This window comes from Lepisma saccharinum, chromosome 15, assembly GCF_977018435.1.
Source record: "Lepisma saccharinum chromosome 15, izLepSacc3.1, whole genome shotgun sequence".
Classification (NCBI taxonomy): Eukaryota; Metazoa; Arthropoda; class Insecta; order Zygentoma; family Lepismatidae; genus Lepisma; species Lepisma saccharinum.
In genome coordinates, this window is record NC_139243.1 from 80,365,578 (window position 1) to 80,383,277 (window position 17,700).

General features: G+C 39.4%; 1 protein-coding gene across 2 annotated transcripts in view; it reads left to right on the forward strand.

The window, feature by feature from the left end:
• The window catches only part of LOC145999777 (tyrosine-protein kinase Fer-like), a 311,283-nt gene that overhangs the window by 32,398 nt on the left and 261,185 nt on the right, over positions 1-17,700 (forward strand). Inside the window, exon 1 of one of the 2 annotated variants that reach the window (XM_083137079.1) lies at positions 12,416-12,606. The exons of the other annotated variant lie outside the window; for it this stretch is intronic. The gene's annotated coding sequence lies outside the window, so the exon portion shown is untranslated. Of the gene's footprint in view, positions 1-12,415; positions 12,607-17,700 lie in introns of those variants that run through there. 2 annotated transcript variants of the gene reach the window in all.

Genomic DNA, 17,700 nt, shown 5'->3' on the forward strand with positions numbered 1-17,700 from the left:
GAGTCTCTCTCCCTTTTTTATTTTCCCTCCCTTCCTCCCCCTCCATGTCATTTCCAGTTATTATTCAATGGAACGTCCACAGCTTTTCGGCCAGAAAATGTGAATTACAGAAACTTGTGGCGGATTATAAACCACATCTCCTTAGCCTACAAGAGGTGAAAGGAACTCGATATGAGAAATACAGACTCCCACATTTCATCTCCTACGGTCCCCCTTTCCCCGCCACACAACGAGGTGTTGCCATTTACGTCCATGAAAATATTCCACATTCCCCCCTCCCTATCCCCTCCTCCCTTCCGTTAATTCAACAGTTCAATGTCGAACTTGTTGCTGTACGCATCCAGTTCCATCAACACCTATTCACACTCCTCTCCCTCTATATTCCTCCCCATCATTCGTCGCAGAATATCCCTTCATCCACCCTCACAGACCTCCTCGCCCTACTCCCAGGACCCTATCTCATAACCGGAGATTTCAATAGCCATAACCGAATGTGGGGCAATGTCCAGACCGATAGATTAGGTGACAACATTGAAAATTGGATCTTTGAGAACGACTTTATTCTAATGAATGACGGTACCCCCACCCACTACCCACACAATGGTTCCAGCCCGACAGTCATCGATTTAACAATAGTGTCCCCAAACCTCTTTTCTCATACCAACTGGACAAACGATTTAGACTTACGAGGGAGTGATCACACGCCGATATTTATTTGTTTACCAAATATCTTTCCGAATACAGGCGTGACTGACATCCCTGTCCGTCGATGGACACGAGAGTCCATTAATTGGAATACCTTTCGGTCATATTTCCTAAAATTATATTACACGGACGACATACCCTCTCACCGGACAATGACGTATACTAAATTTCTCCAAATGCTTACGTTAGCGCTTGATCGGAGCGGTACGCGCCAAAAATTCTTTTCCATTGACCGATTCCCTAAGATTCATTGGTGGAACAAACAGTGTGCCGCCATCAAAAAAAAAAAAACACACTCAAAAAATTTTATGCCAAACACCCCACGCCCGAAATATGGCTGGAGCTCCATAAACTACAGACGCTCGCCAAAAATACATATACAAAAGCAAAACGACAGGCGTGGAAACTATTCTGCCAGTCACTCGATGTGACTCTCCCCATAGGAGCCATTTGGCGTAAATTCAACTCCTTACGACATCCCCATATTCCCCGCCCCCGACCGCTCAATAATGCATGGGAAGTGGAATTTATGGACCTCCTCACACCCCCTACGGTTACCTTACCTCCCCCATCCCTAACCCCGACAAACTTTTCCTTTACAGCAGATTTCCCTACTGTTACAATTTCGGAACTACAACATATCCTAGAGAATACCCCCTCTACTGCCCCAGGATATGACGGCATCACCTACGACACCCTCAAACACCTCCCAGAACAAGGACTTAATATCCTCACGGCAATTTTCAACTCTGTTTATCGTAGGGGTAAAATCCCGCGAGGCTGGACCCAACATATTGTCATTCCAATATTAAAACCGACGAAACCAGCTACCCATGCGACGTCTTACCGCCCCATTGTTCTTATACCTGTAATGGCTAAATTATTCGAAAAAACTTTACAACACCGAATAACTTGGAATTTAGAGAAACGAAACTTTTTTCCCCCCTCTCAAATGGGTTTTCGAACCGGACTCGGCAGCCAAGATGCTATCTGTACTCTCACAGTGGCAATTCAGAATAGCCAAATCTTGAGACAGTATTGCTTTAGTTTATTCATAGACATTGCTCACGCCTACGATTCGGTCCACATTCCCATATTATACCAAATACTTAACAATATTCATATTCATCCGGGGGTAGCCCAATTAATATGGCAATTATATCACGAACGAACATTGGTTTTTTGGTTCTCCCATAACGTTACGGGACCACGAATAATTCGGAGTGGTGTCCCCCAAGGCTCCCCGCTCAGCCCAATTCTGTTTAATATATACACACAACACTTGCATCAAACACTAAATTCTAATCACCATATACTGCAATATGCCGACGATTTTTGTTTTTACAATAGCACACCAGATGCCACTCGAGGCATATTAGACCTACGCAAATTCATCATTCAATTACGTGATCAATTAGCGCTCCGCGGCTTATCATTTTCCCCGGAGAAATCACAGATCATTATTTTCAATCCGTATACGCTTACCCGCTATCCCAATACGTTAACTCAATTACATCAAATTCCGGTGGTCCAAACCTGTAAATACTTAGGCATCCACTTCGACCGTAAATTAACTTGGCAACCACATCTTACCTATTTGCACACAAGAGGGAAAAAATTGATCAACATTTTGAAAGGGCTCGCCACCACCAAATGGGGGGGTCACCCCTCCATTATGTTATTATTTTATAAGAATTGCTTCCGCTCACTTTTCGACTATTCGGCGCCCGTACTGGGAGGGATGTCTGATCGCTGGCTCCAAAAAATGGATATCTTACAGCGACAGGCACTCCGAATCTGCCTCGGACTAATGGCATCTAGCCCTAATGTGAGCGTTTATGGAGAGAGTACTGAACTGCCTCTCTCATTCCGATATCAATATTCTACAACGAAATACATCTTGAAAACATGGGAACGACACCCTCACCCCTTTAATACCGTATTCGCTATTCAACGCCAACTGAATGCAACTCTCAACCTCGATAGCTCTCGCCTTCGGCTCTTCTTTTTATCTTGTTATAATATCGATAGCGACGCCTACCATCTCAGCTTTACATTTACATCCCCTTTGATATACACTCTCCCAATACTCATCGCCCCTCTTCCTCATATTAACTTTACTGATTTCGGAAGACATGAATATTACAAAGAACTTTGGCCCGACCATATTTTTATATACACAGACGGGTCCAAAAATGCTGAACGAGTTGGATGTGCCTTTTATATCCCCCAATACAATGTTGTACGCCAATTTTCCCTCTCGTCAGAAGCATCAATCTATTCGGCAGAGTGCTATGCCATTTATCAGGCCTTGATACACGCTCGCGAAGCACAATACACGCAAACTTTAATTCTTACAGATGCCCTCAGCGTATTATTCGCGATCGCTCGTTGCGGTAAGGATGCTTATCGGTTGCAACTCTTTCCCATCTTAATCTTACAAGAGTACTTTCACCTCCAAAACAAAGCCCAACGCGTCCAGTTTACCTATGTCAAAGCGCATAGCAATCTTAATCCTCACCAAGACCTTGTGGATCATTATGCCAAAACAGCTGTGGACGTTCCTTCCCCCTCTACAATACGACTCGCCTATACTGATCTTCTCCCACGGGTCAAAAAAAAAATCCAATCTCAGTGGGAAAATCGGGTTCAAGACGCAGTAGCAAAAACCACTACTTACAAATGGTTCTATGATAAACTCCCTATTCGACCTTGGTTTCATCATCTAAAAATACCCCGTGAAGTGATCACCTGTATCCTACGCCTTAGAACGGGACATGTGACCACAAACGAACATCTGGCACGCATTCATCAAACTCCCTCTCCCAATTGTACCTGCGGAGAACATAAACAAACCCCCACCCACTTATTTTTCCAATGCCAACTATGGAACACACAACGCCAGGCACTTTTCCACAGACTACATCGACAACAGGTTGCTTCTCCTTTCTCCTTGCCCACACTACTTTCATCTCCTTCCCCCTCTACTATGTGGATTCTCTATGGCTTTGCCCGACAGTGCGAACTTCGCTTTTGATTCCCGCCCTCATCATTATTGTACTATAGTGACAGTGAAGTGAAGTGTCAAATAATATAGTGATGTTCACCTTAGTGCGCGAACTCCTAACCCTCAATGTTTTCAGACCGTTGCCCAAGACTGCTATCATTTAAGCGGTGTGGGGCATGAAGAAGAAGAAGAAGAAGAAGGAACAAAAATAAATAAAGTAATGTGTAACACATAAATATATGTTTAAGAAATGAATGTTAGTTAGGTATTTACGTCCGCACACCGAAAATGTTATGTATTAGGATTAACAGTTACATTGTAATTTCGTAAGTTAGATTTAAATGAGTGCCTAAATACAAGATCATAAATATATAAATAAAAACTACTGTTTAGGTTAGGGTAATCTGTTTGAAGTTCGATAAATTTAATTATATGAAAATGGCATTGCAAAAGAGGCCTAAAGGTGGAAATGAACGTGTGTTTGCTATAATAATTTTCCTCAACAAAAGAGAACATTTCACGAAATGTACACCATGCATAACTTAACTTACTGTGCCATGGCAATTAAATAATATGTAAATATTGCAAGTCACTTCTATTGGGATTGATGTGAATGTGGCTTTGCAAACAAGAAATCCACTGTTTCCAAATAATCACTGACAAAAAAAGAAGGCACGTAAAATGTTTACCAGTATGATTACCGTTCATGCGTATGTAGAAGGGACGTTTCTGAATGGTTGTGTTTTTGTTTCGTACAAATATTTTTCAAAGAAAGAAATATATAATACAATACGATATTTTATATTTGATTTATCATAAATGGTAAAAAGGACAAGTACACTGTTAGACAGTATCCTCACCACTTGTACGAACGTACCGTGCAAGGAATAATTTCCGAATGAGTGGTAGTGTGTTTTACAAACAAATATGCATACTTTTACAATGTCCATGCACGAAACTACATTACCAGAAACAGCTTAGGATTAAGCTTTTTTCTTAATGAAACATACATGTGTAGTACGGTAATACTTTACATTATGTGTGGTTATTCATTATGTGATGAAATTGTAGTCATTCAGAAAATGTACTTTGTACATGGAACGGTTGATTAATATGATATTTTACATTTGATTTATCATAACTGGTAAAAAAGCACAAAAAAAAACAAGTGCACTGTTAGACAGTACCATTATCACTTGTACGTATGTACAAGGAAAAATTTCCAAGTGGATGGTAGTGTGTTTTTCAAACAAATATGTATACTCTTACAATTTCCATGCACGAAACGACAACACCTTTAAACTGCTTAGGACCTGAAGCTTTTTTCCTTAATGAAACATACATGTGTAGTACGGTTTTTTACAATATGTTTGGTTATTCATTATGTGATGAAATTGTAGTCATTCAGAAAATGTACCTTGTACATGGAACGGTTGATTAATATGATATTTTACATTTAATTTATCATAACTGGTAAAAAATATAACAAGTGCACTCACACAATATCATTATCACTTGTACGTATGTACAAGGAATAATTTCCGAATGGATGGTAGTGTGTTTTATGTCACTGCACAATGTCAAAATGTTACAATGTCCATGCACGAAACTATCTACCTGAAACTGCTTAGGACCTCAAGCTTTTTTTCTTAATGAAACAACATATGTAAGCTATATTACGTGATGAGATGGTAGTCGTTCGTAAAAATGTACCTTGTACATGTAACGGTTGATTATTTTTTTCAATTTTTAAGTGCTCTTTCAGTTTCTTATGAATACGATTTAATTTCCATTTGCACCGTTATATGTCAGCCCATTTTCAATATACTGCTTAATAATTGTTTTGATTTTGTGATTATATTAAGTCTCACGTTATATTAAAAAACATGTTTTATTCTATAGTACATATGTACAGCTACGAGCTAAATAAGTAAATAGGTTAGGCAGGTTTTCTTTATTTCTGTTCTTGGTTAGGTTAGGCAGGTCAGGTTTGGTGCTTTTAGCATCTCCAGTTTGCTACAGCTGTCCCTAGCCGCTTGTGATTCAGAATATAGAATGATGAACATTTGTGTCGAGGATTCTCGTCACTGCAAAATCATTTTTTCCCATTATGTTAATTGGAGTAGGTGGATAATAATTTGAAAAGTTCGAAGGAACAATTCCCTACTACTTTGAAAAATTGCAGGCTACATTGTGTAATGTCACAAATTTATTTACATTAAATGAGAGTACAGGACGTGTATTGCCTATTTCTAGGACAGTAGCTTCATTTTAATTTTATCTCTTACGTTTTCTGACATTTTTCAGTTTAAAAACAACATAAAATTGGAATGGTAGTTATAAGCAGACATAAGCATAAACACAAGAAACCACGACTTTCTCCAGTTTCTATGTGATCCACTGGAAAACGGCGTGGACGACGACACCGAATATTTTGGTGAATAACTTCACCTTATACAAATTGAAATATGTAAAAGGAGGTTACATTATTTTTAAAAGTCATGCGATATTTTGTGTTTATGGTTACAGTGCATTGAAGGTGGAAGCCCAATATGCATTTCAAAAACATCAAGTTCGTATAATTAACTATAAGCATATATTTTTGGCTAGACAGGCAAAATTAATAAAATTTGAATAATGTGAGATGATCACGATGCCATTATTGACAAAACTTTAAAAAGTACATTGATACAATATTTCTCATTTAACTTACATGTGATTTCTGATTTGCAGTACGAATTTATAATATGAAATACGAAATGGGAAAATTATTTTTGCTGTAGAAAGAAATCGAACTAGTGTATGTTTTGCGATGGTATGCAAATAATGTGTTCAAATCGATTTTGGATAACCTTTCAACACAACAGCTGGAATACGCAATATCGCCATCTTATTTCCGACAAAACACAACGCGCTGTTAAGCACTTTAATGAAGCAAAAGAGTGCCTTTAGATTTAACAACGACATTAGAGGTCTGTTAGCCTTAACGAAGGTTGGAGAAATGCCTCAATGTGCTAATGTAGCGTTAACTTGATTTAACGCTTCTTTAAAATTTAACGCGCTTTGAGCGAACCGGCCATGAGTCTTATGAATCTTTGAACAACACTTCGAGGAATGTGTGGAAGTTCTGGGGCCATACCTGATCACGTGGTCCTTGACGTAAGCGTATCTGGTATCGCAATCCACTAACAAGTCTCGTTAGATGCGATGTGTTCAGTTATATATTGTCACCCGTTGTTTTTATTTTTTCATCGGAGATCACGACACGTCGCAACACCTCACTGAAGGCATTGTAAACTGCAACACCTCACAACCCACCAGGGTGCGAAATCATTGAAAACTGGTGAGGGGGAGAAAGTTCTTAACCTAAAGCCCCCTCCCCATAAACATATGTGTGAATTATACGATGTACATATTCGTAATGTTATTAAACGTAAAAATAAATTACTCAATTAAAATAATTATGATGATTATTAATTAGAAATTAATTTGTTATTTTCATACATATCAGATAGTGTAAAGCAGCTAACTATTTCCTTTACTAACCGGTTAAAGATGTTAATAAATTATGAAATAGTTGAAGTGGTTTTATTATGTGTAAGTTTTTGTTTAGTTTTTGCTTTAAGTTAATATAAATCACTGAGATTTCATAGTTATTATTGTTTTGCATTCTTGTTTTTCTTTTATTGTGCGTATTGATGTAATTTGTTAATGATCTCTTGAGAGAGAAAGCATTCAACACTCACAACCACACTAATTTTTGTGTGTTTTCGATATTATTCTTAGTAAAGCATATTTGAAATTAAAAGTAATTGCTTATCTTTCCTTTGTTATAACAAAAACTCTATCCCCCGGGAAATTTTTGGTGGGGGGATTTTCGAGGAACCTAACAATCCAGAACTACAAGAAAAAAGGAGCGAAAAGAACAAAACAGATCAGCCTTCAACGTTTCTTTCCGTATGGGGTGAAGACTCAGCTGGGTTTTGTCCGCCCATGACGTCACACCCACGGCAGTCGCGAAAAGAGGCGTGTCTGACCCCAGCCTTTCCTTCTAGTAGTCTTGGGTTGAGCCCCCTGGCACTGTCACCAGCCCCCCATTGACATTGGGTAAAACTATTTTGTATAATTTGTTTGCAGTGAATAGTGAAAATGTAGACAGCAAATATTATTTTGCTCACACAACTTGATGAAGGATAAATTCACAGAACATTAACAACAGCTATTATATTCGCTTATCTTGTTTATGAGCTGAAGTTTAAGTAGCTGCAAGTATTTAGAAGATTGTAGATTCTAGACTTCGTAAGTTCTTTCATGCGGGAGCTTGAAAGCTGTACCTTCACTGCCTTCGCATCTGCATCAAAGGTCAACAGCTCCCAAGTTTTGGGAACGAAGGGGAGTTTTATTGCTTCGGCCGGGGGTGGAATGTACTGTAGGTACTGTGATTGAATATTGGACATTTTTGTGTGATATAAATATCTGAATCATCTAAAGTAGTATGGAGTGTGTAAGGTATGATTTCAGTATCAGTCAATTAACACTTCAAGAGATGTTTTAAAAAGATGTAGAAAAATGTAGTATTTGTGTGATATTTATAAATTTTATGTAACATAATGGTCCTCCTCCGTAGTCGAGCTGGTTAAGGCGTTCACTCGTCTTGAGATCGTTCGCTGCGGGACGGCGTAGGTTCGAATCCGGCTCTGGTCGGAATTTATTCGGCCTACGTATAGGGCCGGTGACAACCCACCATCGTGAGGAAATTGGGGAGCTCCGAGTGAGTGAGCGTAACCCGGTCGAGAAGACCTACAACAACGGCTGGGGGTTCGTCGGGCTGATCACCCGTCACCCTAATACTGGTCTGAGACCTCCACGCTATAACAGGTGACGGCGGAACAGTGTGGGAGGGAGACCAGCAGTCGGTAGGTAAGCCAAGGCCCTTCAAGGGCTGTAGCGCTGTGGGTTATGTTATGTAACATAATGACCACTCCCCTCACACACATAATTTACCTTCATTTAATAGTTTTTTTTTTTAAAAAAAATGGAATTGGTTTACAAACCCCCCCGCGATAACCCGCAATCTCCCTGGAGATTAATTCTAGCTATGGGCCTGCTGCACATAACATTGTTTAACCACCTTCACATGAATACAATTATGCTAAAAAAAAGACAAACAATAAGCAATTCCAACACATCTTTCATCCATGGCGGCTGACAAAGGACTGGTGAGTAACTACAGTTTAAAAAATAGCTTCTACTTTCATTTTAAAAAATATTATATTTCAAGTATGTGCTGTGATTGAAATATTCAAAAAGAAACGCTGTTACATGTCACTTAATTTACACTCTAGAATTTACAGCATACTCTTGAAAGTTGTCTTAACACAAGAAAGTAGTTTTTAAAACTGATTTTGACTCGCTTTTTCGTGGTTGGGCAAATGTTGGCAACAACCGTTGTCCCAACGTAAGACCAACTTCAAATTGCCAACCAACATAAACCCAACATTTCCCACATAAAAACTTATGTTGGCGGCCCAACGGTTGTGGTTACTTGGGCCAGAATTAAAAAGGTAATTATGTTGATGATATCAAGAATACTATCCTTCTACTTTTTTTTCGGTACAATTCACATAATTATCAGTATTACATAAATAAGGAAAAGTAATTTTTCAAGGATTTTCTTTTAATCACGAGCTAGCTTCTAATGAACCTTTAACCATATAATCGGTTATATTGCTCATAAGTGTCATTACTTTTGATTTCAGTTTTAAGTGAAAAGAAAATCCTTCAGGGTGCCCTTTTTATTTTGTAAAAAGAGAACATGTGGACGAGGATCACTGTTAGCTATAGCCATGAGACCCTTATATTTTGAAAAGTAAAAATATATACACCTTTAATTCTTCGTCCTATTCTACACTATGCCCGTAACCAACATAATTGTAATTATTACCCTCCCATTTTTGTGACTACCCGCTGGCATAGTGGTAATGTTGTCTTGTAATCAAGTGGTTCCAGGTTCAATACCAGGTGATGCCAAATGGTGGTTCGAATCCAACTGTAAAGTGTAGGCCCTGTCCCCATTAGCCTATCTGTGAAAAAATGTACATTAAATTCAACTCAAACTCCCCCTTCCCTTTAGCACAAGGTTTTTTCAAGAACCATCCACGAAATTTGTAAGCGTGTAGGGCAATGGTTCTCAACCTTCATTAGGCTGTGGTCAGATAAACTATTTTTTAAAAAGTCGATGCCCAATCCCAATAATTTTAATCGTAACTAGCTTTCTATTTTTTTAACTTTATTTGAATTTGAATTTAAAATTTTTGGGTGCATCAGCACTTAAAGGCTATTTTGCACCCACCACGTTATACGGGTTCCAGCCCCTTACCTTATCCAAGATATATGAACACAATTGTGCCATAATTTGAATTTAAAACTTTGGGTGCATCAGCACTTAGGCTATTTTGCACCCGACACATTATACTGGGTCCAGCCCCTTACCATACTAAAATAGCATAATAGCAGTGTCGTGTTACTAAAATATGAAAATATTCTGACTTCTGTTAAAAGCTGAGGCTGTAAAGGGGCACTCAGCACACACAAGGACAAAAAACAGGACAACACAGACAAAATTATACTGGCCATAGTGCCAGTCGCCATAGCTTCGTTCGTCTGCAATGCAGTCCAGGGTGTACTACATGGAAGTGAGGTTTTTAACTTTATACATTAATTAATATGTACTCTTGAAAGTTAATATTAATAAATAAATTATGGCACAACTATAGAGAGCATTAGTTCGATTATGTCTAGGCTTGTTGACAAATATAAAATTTGGTTTAAATTAGTTGACAACTGGATCGAATGGAATATTTTAGTTTCCTCTGCCCAATATCATTAAATTAATTTGATAAGTGCTTATTTTTATTGACATGTATCATTTCGAGCATCCGAAAATTCCAGTTAATCAGAATATTCCCACTTCAATATATTTGTTAATGAAAATTGCTGTGCAAACTAAATTGACTGTGGTGCCCGTCCTTCAACCTTCAAGTTTGGAGGCGAGAAGCAACGAGCCCCACCAGTGTTGCCACAATCTGAGGGCACAATTTCCCTTTCCAAGGGGCAAAATTTCCCTATTTGGACCAATTTTTCCCTTCACCTAAGCAAATTATATAATAATAATAATAATTAGTAGTAGTAGTAGCAGCAGCAGCAGCATTATTAGTTGTGGTGTTGGAAGCAGTAGTAGTACGTAGTTGAGAATTCCGTTGAATTCGTTATTTGTTTGCATAAAAAATATTTTTTTAAAAATTTCAAATGTCAGTTTCATCACTTCCTGACCAGATGTCCCAGGCTTGAATCCTTGTCAGGAATACATTTAATCGTAAAGCTAAATACTCATGGTTACTATGTATCCAAAGATGCATAAAGCAACGTACAATAAACTTAAAGGAGCAGAAACAAGTAGGAATAGCAAAATAAATAAATAACATAAAAATGTGGATATGAAATTTGAAATTAACATAAACTGTATTAATTTAGTCAGATGACCTTAAAATTTCCCTACAATTGTGGTATTTTTCATCGAAATCCCCTTTTCGCTTTTGGCTAAAATTTCGGTCACTGTCGCGAAAGCATTACCTATTACCTCAGTGGAAACCCGAACAAATTACCATCTTTCCATGTGGTTTCCAGCTGGGGCCGCATGTCGCTTCACCCTTCCGGCTCTAACTCGACAAAGATCCAACCGTCAACCTCCAAATTTGAAGGCGGGAAGTGGTTTGTTGGGGTTATAACCCCCCCTTTGGCCCAGTATTCCTAAAAAAAAAAAGAACGCCAAAGTAGGAAAATACAACAAAATGAAGGCTGACTGCCAAGAAAAAGTATACATAATCCCTCCCTTTCGAAAATTCTGGGCATGCCACTGTCCATCGCCGTCTGTCGCGCGAAAACATTTTGTTATCGCAGTAGAAATCAAACCGAAATGCCATTTTCCAGGTGGTTGCGAGCTTGGGCTGAAAGTCTCAAACTTCAGGGGCCAGGAGAATCTCTCGCGGTCCGGCGGTTGAGTTTTTTTTCTTTTAATGTTAAAAGAACAAACTTTTTACTAGTTCAGGTCTTGTCTCGCAGCTACCACCCCTTGACAATATTTTATCCTGTGTGTATGTAGCCATGCACTACAGATGCATTTTCGCCACTGGCATTTTTTCTGTCAACACACCCAAAGACGTTACTACTCAATGGAACTAATTTTTTGTCGGAGCTGGCTGGAATTCTAAAGGAGAATATTACATGGTTGTATATTAAGGGGCGGGATATGCAAAAAAATATTTTCTTTATTGCTTCAATTTGAAAATTTTAATTTTCTCAAAAGTTAGGAAGGGTGTGTAACCCATCATCTCCTCCCTGCGTACGACAGTGGTCCCCACAGTTGCGACTTCCATAAATGGGCAGAAATACAATATAAAATGAAAGGAAAGTATAACAGAAAGCATCTGACTAATTTCCTTTTGTATATACACAATGCTTTATTACAACGGTGATTGCTTTCCGTAGAGTAGATTGCATTGTAGCTCTAAGATGGCGTAAAATGTTTTACTTTTCCCATAAGGATCTCAATTCAGCCCTGCGCTCTCTCCTGACATCTAGCGGCAAAGTTTCACACTACTTGCAGGATTGGTGAGTACGAGACGGTGCTCGAGTGAAAGCAAGTTCTTGAAGCGCGCTTGAAATGTTGTTCGACCAGTCCAGCTGTTTACTTGTGAGGAAAACATTGTGCGGTGTTAGTGCGGGTAACTTTTACGACTGTGTCGGGGAATGGCGTGTGTCGAATTCGTGAATTTTGTGCTTTAATATTAAGTTTTATAGGATTGCTACAGTGAATAACGAGGAAAATTATTCAGGTAAGTTTAAAGTTGTCTGAATTGAAATAATGCCAGGAATAGATCAGAATGTTTTGTGGGGAGACGTGTTCGTCTGTGGAGTTATGCATGTTTGTGCAGTTAACACAATATTATGTCACAGTTTTGAGCTCAGCAACTGATAAATATATCCAGCTGTTGGACTTGAAATTCGGTGCTGAAAAGAGGCGTCTTCAATGGCGAGGTTGCTCGCTTGGTTTTCTTATAATCAAGAGGCCCCCTGTTCGATTCCCAGCGGAAGAGCATTTCAGCAGTTAGGGTCCCACTTTAAAACTGTAGATCCGGTCCCAATTAACCTATCTGCTTGTAAATTGAGCCTGGAATGAAGCTTTTGCGCTGAAAAGTTTCTTAAAGCGTGTTGTTTTCTTATTTGCGTCGACTTGTTGGGAATAATAATAATAACCCATGGCTCGACAGCCCTAGAAGGACCTTGGCCTATCTCCAGACTGCCAGTCTCCCTTCCACCATCCTACCTAGAAGTGTGGAGTTCTTCAACCGGTAATGGGGTGACGTGGGGTCAGCACGTCGAACCCCGGTCCGTTACAGGAGATTCCCCAGACCGGATTACACTACTCACTCGTAGCTCCCCAATTTCCTCACGATGTTGGGTTGGCACCGGCCCTATGCCCAAGCCGAGAACCCAGAGACTGAACCCAGGCTGATTCGAACCCATGCCGTCCCGCGGTAGGCGGACTTTGTGATAGCTCTATCGTACTCGGCAAACAAATGAGGTTGCACATTTTCCCCAATAATAGTATTGTTCTCTCAAAAGAAAAAACATTGCTTAAATTTGAATTTATCATATTCATACAATAATTAATAAATATTGTTGTGGCTGAAATGAAGTTATATGTCAAAATTTTTGGTTGTCTTTCATTTTCCAGGGGAGGGCTCCACCCTTGCCCCCTTCCGGATTCCCATGAGTGTACCCCCTCGAGAATTTTCTTCTAATCGACATATTTCAATGTTTTACGTAATGTAAAAGTGGTTCCAGCTTTAGGAAAGCACAAATAACGGAGATATTTGATGCCATAGAATATGGCCCACACAAGTTAAAACCTGCAATTTCAGAGTATTTTCGCCGTTTTTTGTTAGTCAAAACTGCTTGTATGCACACTAACATAGCGAAAGAACACGTCGAAAATAACTATCAGTACCAAACCTAACAATCCTAACCTAACTACGTTAACTGCTGCTGTTAGCTGCTGTTGTGGAAAGTCGTTTTGGGTGCTATATTAACTTGCGCAAAGCCTTCGGGCTGTTCTGCTACACGGTAAAGTAACACGCTAAGGTAACAGACGTACTTTACTTCACAAGAACACATTTCCGAGAGCTAAAATCAACTGAAAACGTTCATGAACAAAAAATATCTTCATAAATCATGCAAAATATTTCACATTCTCCAGGGGTTACAGAGGGTCAAGGGTACCAAAAGGCTACCCCAGTTGACGTCTAAATTAAGTGATACTATCACACTCCCCTCCCAATGGAACGTCTAAAATTAACAGTAAAATATTGAACCGAACTGGCGGCAACTGGTTTATTTACGACAAATTGTTTCTAATCTGTGGCATTAAAAGTAGAACTTCCGTTTGCATGAGCCTTGAGCATCGGGTGAAATCGTTGATGGCTATTTCGTGCCTGTGTTGCGGAAGCCACGCAGAAACTACTGTTAATTAAACAATACAAAACGATGTCAAATTAAAATACGGCGTTAGAAAATTTCCGGTTTTGACACCGGCGCAGTTCGAGTTTTCCTGCTGTGGCTGTGGAAATTTCGCTTCATAGCAGGTTTGTCCTGTTTTCTTACTTCCTTGCAAACACTTGCCAAACATTTCAGTGTGCGAATGCCAAGAACAACAGCCGAGCCATGACAACGGAGCGGTTTGCGAGGGGGAGGGAGACGGAACGGAAATGCACTGCAGTTGAATAGGCCGGAATGCGTTTTGATAAGCGCCTGCAAGCTGTTTCTCGTGATCATAATATCACAGATAATATCAGGGGTGTACAGAGAGTTGGTTCTTGAAGTGCGCTGCATAGGAATTAAAGTTTGGGGAGGGTAATATAGGATTTGAATATCCCCAAGTTTCTTGTGTAGTTTATCAATAACGTCTGTCATCTTCGCACAAAATGTTTGGTGTGGAATGATTGATCAGTGGCGAGCCCAAAGGGGGGGGGGGGGGGGCATTCCCTTATAAGAAACGCCAAGGGCAGGTGAAGATGGTAAAATGAGGATTAACTTCTATAACAAAGTATACGTAATTCCCATTTCGAAAATTCTTGGCACGCTACTGTGATTGATAGGGTTTTTTTTTTGTTAGAATAAACGTCATAGCTGCCCAAGAAAGTATTGGCCCTCTATCAAATTGTCTGTATTATTATTATGTGCTATTGTCAGTTTGCAAGAAAAAAATCTCGCTCGCAAATAAGTACATACATCACAATAAACTCCTAAATTGTCCATTTTAGAGCGTTTGTATTGGCCCTCCTCGATGGCGTTGTTATAACGTAAGGGGTCCCTGGTTCGATACACGATGGAGGCACATAAAACAGGGGCGTACCCAGGATTTTTTTAGGGAGGGGCCAGATCCTCGCGCGCGTGTGTGTGCGTATTGGCAGCTATTTGGGGGGGCCTGCGGGCAGCTGAGCACAACTTTTTTGCCACTTTGCCCCCGTACAATGGGTTCTAAATGCTTGTATACCAAGAGAAAATAACTGTCTTGCCACCCTCACCCTCCCAAGGTTTGGTACTCGATCGCCGATACTGGTCAGAAGTATTCGGATAGTTCCGAGTTTCGCAAATCAATTTTTTTTTCAGATTTTTTTTATTTCCTTATACCAGAACCATTGAACAACCACGAAAATTCTATGTTTAGCCTGCATTTATAAATTAAATTAGACGTATTAGCAATTATTATTACAATAAAGAATTCTAAATGTTAGAAATGAATGAGAAACAAATGACAGACACACATTTTCACCTGGTAGCCAGTAACAAGTTTGAGCTTTTGTTTTAGTCCACTTTTATGCACAAATAGACTAATTGGGACTATACCTACTGCCCCCCATGCCCCCCTCCAATCGCCGCCACTGCTGGTAGCCTTACATCTATTGTTATAAAACTAAATAAACCCAATATCGCAGACTTCAGACTTCTGGAGACTGCCTCTCTACACAAACAAAACATTCCCTTATGTAAGGACAAAAATCGTCTCGATGTTATTTTCGTAGCTTTTTATATGTTCACATTTTAAAATTTCATGGCTCGAGAGGGGGGCGGGCATGGCCCCTGCCCTGGATACGGGCCAGACATAAAGTGTAGGTCCAGTCCCAATTAGCCTGTCTGTGTATGTGAGCTTAAAACTTCTAATGTCTCTTACATTAGTATTTATGAGAGGAGAGTTTTTGTTTGGATTCCATGTCCTTCCAATTAGCATAATGTTCATGTTAGGACATTTTTCGTGAATTTTTGTCCTAACTAAATAAGCTGCATAAAAAATTTAGATCATGAGGTAAGAGGTAGATATAGGTAATAGAGAACTGTTAATGAAGTAGTGGCTTTCGCCCTGTAAGTTTATTTAAGGTTTATTGCTATATCTTGGCGAGGAGGTTTGTTAACGGGCGATTTATTAATTAGACATTTCGCTTAATTTTCAGACACAGGGATGTGTGTGCACAGGCACAGCCCAAACGCACTCATAAAGTTCATTGCAATGGCCTTAAATTCTTGTTTACCCCCCTAAAACGACCTTACACTGCTCAAAAAAGCATATTCGGGTTGAACTCCTGTGTGACGTCGGGCAGAGCAGATCTCTAAATATTGGCATCAAAATGGGAAGCTTTCATTGTAGTTTCAGATGTTTGAATAGGTATTATTTTGTTTTAGGGAGTCGCTCCCTCCGCCCCCATTGTTATTAGCCAGTATCCAGTAGGGTCACAGAACTGCAAGGATATCCTTCATCGTCGTCCGTTTTTTGGACCTGTTCACGAAAAGTTTACTTCTAGAAGTCTGGGGGGGGAGGGGTGTTAACTAGGCTTACCATATTTTTTGGGTCCAACCCAGGATATATTCGCGATCAACTCGTTGCTGCTACATTTTAGGTTTCTTATACAAAAATAATTTGAAATTACTTCAAAGCCTTAACATTTTATTGGAACATTAAACTCTTATGATTGTTGAAGCAGTAGCATTAATAGCACCCCTATGTTTAACTGTTTTCACGTGGTCTTCAATATCACCTCTTCCTTTATGTGCAACAGAAAATACTCCATTACAGAGTGTACATTGCACACGTTCACTGTCGTTACACAGTTTCAAGAATTTGTATTCCTGCTGCAGGTTAACGTTAAATACACACTTTCATTTGCCCATTGCCAAATGCAAGGCCCTTGCAAATAGTTATAATTATCAAAAACGTGTAGACGAGTTACTTCACACGCTTGCAAGACAACCAAGACGCTCAAGTACGGAAACGGAACCGTTCGGAAGTCGATTTCTCGAAGAAATAAAATAATCGATCATTATAATCGATCGATCCTTGCCGGTCATAAATTCTGGTCATTAATATTCAATACCTGTAGCTATTTTCATGTTCAGATACTCAAATCCCTGGACATCACCCCTGACAGCACTAAAAAACCAGGACTGTCCGGGCTAATCCCGGACGTATATTAAGCCTAGTGATAACTTAAATTGAAACGTGGAGGGACGATTACTATTTGCTCTTGTTGCTTGGCTATAGATGTTAGATTTATAAATATCGCAAACAGCGATTGCCTACCCGCCCCTCTCCTCCCATGTGTGTCATAGAAGTAGTGAATACGGAAAGTTTTCAGACCAATAAGCGAATATCTAAAAGGCTTGTGTGGTTTTAGTCAGTATTATATTTTGCCAACTGTCTATGTAAGAATCTGACGTTCTTCTTTTTCAAGAAAAGTTTTATCGAAACCAATATGATCTCAAGGAACAAGGAACGCCACTAAATGTAAAACAATCCTTACATTCCCGGCACTGTGGTATTGGTTTAAGTATGACATAAGTTGATAAACAGAGCTCTATGTTGTCCTCTCGTAAGC